We start from the raw sequence: 6,018 nt of genomic DNA on the forward strand, positions 1-6,018 counted from the left end.
CTGAGTGGTGTCAAATTGGACTCCACGGCAGTCCTGGACGCCCTTGACCTCTGGGTGATATGGCGGGTAAATCGGAGCAGGTGACCAAAATGACCAAAAATCCAAAAAATCTCAAAGGAGAAACCATATGAATTTTGCCCAAAATCCGAAGGTGACCGATTTGGTCCAAACTTGCCTCACAGGTAGAGAGTCGGACAAAGTACAAAGCAAGGTAGACATGAACAGCCTTTGCCCAAGGGCGTGGCGGTGGCACCCCTCCAAACTTGGGCCTTTTCACCCAGGATTCACTTTTTGGCCTGTGGCACTAATACCGTATCCCTGAGTGGTGTCAAATTCTATTCATCGACCACCCTATTAGTAAACCAATTCTCGCCTATTTCCTTCTTAAATCTAAATTTGTCCAGTTTATACCCATTACTGCGAGTCCTGCCCTGTTGTTTTATTATGATGACCTTGTTTGCATCACCCTTGTTATAGCCTTTGATCCACTTGAACACTTCTATTAGATCACCGCGCACTCTGCGTCTTTCCAGAGAGTGTAAGTTTAGGTGCCTAAGCCTCTCTTTGAAGGCAAATTTCCGAGTCCTTGTATCATTTTGGTCATTCTTCTCTGTACTGATTCTAGTGAATTTACGTCCATTCTGTAGGACGGAGACCAAAACTGTACCGCATAGTCAGGGATGGGTCTAACTATCGCTAGATAGAGTTTTATAATTACCTCTGCACTTCTATTCGTTACCGTTCTAGCATTGAAGCCTAATCCTCTGTTAGCTTTATTTCTGGCGCTAATACACTGCTTCCTGGTTTTAAGGTCCGGACTCACCAGAACTCTCAAGTCCCTCTCGCACTCAGATTTTTAAAAAACGTGTTATCTAAGTTGTATCTATTTTCTGGGTTGTGTAGCCCTACGTTTAACATGCTACACTTAGAGATATTGAAGTTCATTTGCCATTTCACCGACCATGTTAACAGCTTATTAAGGTCATCCTGCAGAATCGTCTCCTGACCTAATTAGGCGTCCTATTTTAGTGTCGTCCGCAAACCGCAATACCGTATCCATGAGTGGTGTCAAATTGGACTCCACGGCAGCCCTGGACGCCCTCGACCTGTGGGTGATATAACGGGTAAATTGGAGCAGGTGACAAAAATGACCCAACATCCAAAAAATCTCAAAGGAGAAACCATATGAATTTTGCCCAAAATCCGAAGGTGACCGATTTGGTCCAAACTTGCCTCACAGTTTTGCCCAAAATCCGAAGGTGACCGATTTGGTCCAAACTTGCCTCACAGGTAGAGAGTTGGACAAAGTACAAAGCAAGGTAGACATGAACAGCCTTAGCTCAAGGGCGTGCCAGTGGCACCCCTCCAAACTTGGGCCTTTTCACCCAGTATTCACTTTTTGGCCTGTGGCACCCATACCGTATCCATGAGTGGTGTCAAATTGGACTATATGGCAGTTCCGGACGCCCTCAACCTGTGGGTGAAATGGCGGGTAAATCGGAGCAGGTGACCATAATGACCAAAAATCCAAAAAATCTCAAAGGTGCCATATGAATTTTGCCCAAAATCCGAAGGTGACCGGTTTGATCCAAACTTGCCTCACAGGTAGAGAGTCGGACAAAGTACAAAGCAAGGTAGACATGAATGGCCTTAGCCCAAGGGCGTGGGGGTGGCACCACTCCAAACTTGGGCCTTTTCACCCAGTATTCACTCATGGGCCTGTGGCACCCATACCGTATCCCTGAATGGTGTCAAATTGGACTCCACTGCAGCCCTGGACGCCCTCGACCTGTGGGTGATATGGCGGATAAATCGGAGCAGGTGACAAAAATGACCAAAAATCCAAAAAATCTCAAAGGAGAAACCATATGAATTTTGCCCAAAATCCGAAGGTGACCGATTTGATCCAAACATGCCTCACAGGTAGAGAGTCGGACAAAGTACAAAGCAAGGTAAACATGAACAGCATTAGCCAAAGGGCGTGGTGGTGGCACCCCTCCAAACTTGGGCCTTTTCACCCAGTATTCACTTATGGGCCTGTGGCACCCATACCGTATCCCTGAGTGGTGTCAAATTGGACTCCACGGCAGTCCTGGACGCCCTCGACCTGTGGGTGATATGGCGGGTAAATCGGAGCAGGTGACCATAATGACCAAAAATCAAAAAAATCTCTAAGGTGAACCATATCAATTTCGTCCAAAATCCGAAGGTGACCGATTTGATCCAAACTTGCCTCACAGGTAGAGAGTCGGACAAAGTACAAAGCAAGGTAGACATGAAAATCCTTAGCCCAAGGGCGTGGGTGTGGCACCCCTCCAAACTTGGGCCTTTTCACCCAGTATTCACTTTTGGGCCTGTGGCACCCATGCCGTATCCCTGAGTGGTGTCAAATTGGACTCCACTGCAGCCCTGGACGCCTTCGACCTGTGGGTGATATGGCGGGTAAATCGGAGCAGGTGACCATAATGACCCAAAATCCAAAAAATCTCAAAGGAGAATCCATATCAATTTCGCCCAAATTCCGAAGGTGACCGATTTGATCCAAACTTGCCTCACAGGTAGAGAGTCGAACAAAGTACAAAGCAAGGTAGACATGAACAGCCTTAGCCAAAGGGCGTGGCGGTGGCACCCCTCCAAACTTGGGCCTTTTCACCCAGTATTCACTTTTGGGCCTGTGGCACCCATACCATATCCATGAGTGGTGTCAAATTGGACTCCACGGCAGTCCTGGACGCCCTCGACCTGTGGGTGATATGGCGGGTAAATCGGAGCAGGTGACAAAAATGACAAAAAATCCAAAAAATCTCAAAGGAGAAACCATATGAATTTCGCCCAAAATCCGAAGGTGAACGATTTGGTCCAAACTTGCCTCACAGGTAGAGAGTCGGACAAAGTACAAAGCAAGGTAGACATGAACAGCCTTAGCCAAAGGGCGTGGCGGTGGCACCCCTCCAAACTTGGGCCTTTTCACCCAGTATTCACTTTTTGGCCTGTGGCACCCATACCGTATCCATGAGTGGTGTCAAATTGGACTCCACTGCAGCCCTGGACGCCTTCGACCTGTGGGTGATATGGCGGGTAAATCGGAGCAGGTGACCAAAATTACCAAAAATCCAAAAAATCTCAAAGGAGCAGGTGACCAATATGATTAAATGAAGCAGCCTTGCTGTGGATGTACTATGTCTTGGTGTATTTTTTCTGACCTAGGGCAGTGGGCAAGATGCAGGGATGACCCGTCATCTAGGAGGGGCTAAGAAAAGAGGGAAGGAGGGGTGGTGAATGGGAGTGGAGTATGTGGGGATGAAACGGGTGGGAGTGGATTTATGCCTTTGACTTTGGCTACCTCCCTTGTAAGAGGGAAAGGCCCTTGGAATATGTATGTACTACAAGAGTATCAAAAATTATTTTCTTTATTTAATTATATAAGCTACCAAGTGTCTCATGGTGTTGTAACATTCCCTTTGTGTATCTCATCCTCTCACATACAGCCACGGATACCTACAGTCCACATCACAAGATTGGCTCAAATTATCATACATTGCTGCTCAAGATGGACATCTGGCAGATTCACCAAAGAACTTCCTACAAGACAATTACAGATGTAGTATTCACAGTGAATATCAAGAAATATTCTCCAAGTAAGCATTACTAGTAAAATTACCTTTGACCTTCCTACGAGGCCTTCAGAACAAGTTTTACATCAGGCATCATAAGTATTCTCCAGGGAAACATCATCACCAGTTATCTTTGATCTTCCTACAAGATCTCCATTCCAGTGTTCAAAAACCATACTAAAAGGACTACAGGATCCCTACAGATCCAGCAGTAGGATATTGTTCAATATAGGGAGTGGAAACAACTTTCCCCATCAAGAAGGAATTAGGATGAAAACTATTTTTCTCAGCATGTGGGACAATGTCGATGCACATTGTCAAAATTCAGCATGCCAGCCACCTCCTCTGCTCCACACCACCCTTTGCATAGCATCTTTCCAATCAGACTCTCATGGTGCTCTGGTGTTCTATTAGCATCTTTAATTTGAACTATTATTCTGTAAATATTTGTCTTGCATTAACAATCATAACTTAAAGGGGACATTGCACAAGAGGGTAATGTCTGTTGAGCAAGGAAGGGAGAAGGTGGATGGGGATGAGTGGAGAGTGACAGTGTAGAGATGAGGGTAGGGGTACTTATCTGTGAATGATATTTTGATGCAGCCTGAAGGGATTTCTCCCCATCTTCTCTTTTTCTGCATGAGGGGATGGGGAGGGGGGATTGCCGATTAAGTGAAGCGGCCTTGCTGTGGATGTACTGTGTCTTGCTACATTGCTTCTGACAAAAGGCAGTGGGTTGGATACAGGGATGACCTGTCATCCATGAGGAGCTAAGATGAGAGGGGGGAAAGGGTGCTGGATGTGAGTGGAATTTGGTGGGGGTATGTATGTGCCTTTGACTTGGTTACCTCCCTTAAACCACATCCACACAGTGGAGCACTGTCTGTCAGGGATGAGGGGTTTGCCAGTCTATGGGCACCTTTAGTGGGCAAACCATCAAACTGCCCATTCCCAGTGCTACTTGAGGGCAGTGGGTTGAAGTTTGACGTCACTGCCAAACACACAAGGTAAAGCGCGGGCAGACACACTCAGCACCGAGTTAGTAGGACATGATGTCCACACCACCAAATACATATTGGTCTTGACAAGATACAGTAACATTAACCTGTATAGAGCACACAAATGTTTATGGAATGTAAGGTGTGACACCATGGTGATCGTACTGCACTAGACCACCTACTCACAACCCCTGCTTACAGCCGACTAACCACCAACCATCACAGTCAGCCATGTGGACACCTTCGTGGGCATAGTCTGGAGATTTTGCCTGCTTAAAGCACAGCTCGACCGTGTGGATGTGGCATTATAAGGGGGAAAAAGCTCTTGGTATATGGATGGAATTATACATATATACATGTACCAATGGCTTTTTCACCCTTACAAGGGAGGTAGCCAAAAAACAAAGGCATAAATTCTACTCCCATCCATTCCATCCCCACATACTCCACTCCCATTCACCCCCCTCACTCCCTCTTACCTTGGCTCCTCCTGGGATGCAATCATAACTTATGAAATATTATTATATGGTGACCCTCCTCTTTTCATTCACTTGAGAAACCTCATGGAGTAGATGAGGACATCCCTTTCAGCTTATTACTTCCTTATCATGAACAATCATTATTACTCTCCAGTCTCTTCCTACCTTCTGCACTGAAAATTAATTCACAGGAGAAGCAAGAACCACACTCAATGTTCAGGTCACCATCCAGCACTAAGATAATATTAACAAAGAATAAGCCTGGCCACAGAAATAATCTGTCCCAGATGCAACAAAAATACAAAAATGAAGACCCAATTTTATATTATCTTACCTGTCATACCCAGACAACAATGCAGCAATTCTTCCTTGAGTAACTTATGGGTCAATCCAGTGGCTGTTACTGGTTACCTTAGAGTTGTGAGTCTCCTCCTATGGAGACCTGTGGCAACAAGACTGATTGATCTATTTTGCACCCTATCTTCCTTGCTTGAGACATTCCTTTGGCATCCAGCACTCCTATCACCTTGTCCATCCACCTTATTCTTGGTATTTCCCTGAAGTTCAAGTCATCCACTTCTGCTTTCCACATTTTTTTTTTATTACTTTTTTTTTTTTTTTTTTTGCTAATTTTTTCACTCAATCTTCAGTGTGCTGGTGATGTAATCAGAAGCATGTGATGGTCTTACATTTGCTTGGTTGTGGGTTCAAGTCTCTTACTTCTCTCCAATTCCCAGCAGCCCAAGTCTTGGTTTAGGCTCCTTATCACCTTCATTCTTTTTATATATGTCCAGACCATCTTCGCATTTTCTTATCAACTCTATCTTTCCACTCCTACTCTCTGCCTCACCTTCATATTCTGTCTATCCTCCTTGTATTTCTTAAACACTTCATCTCAAACATGTCAAGGCTCTTCCTTTTTGCCTT

Source organism: Oratosquilla oratoria, chromosome 26 (genome assembly GCF_046742065.1).
Source record: "Oratosquilla oratoria isolate Oo_2021 chromosome 26, ASM4674206v1, whole genome shotgun sequence".
In the NCBI taxonomy this organism is placed as follows: Eukaryota; Metazoa; Arthropoda; class Malacostraca; order Stomatopoda; family Squillidae; genus Oratosquilla; species Oratosquilla oratoria.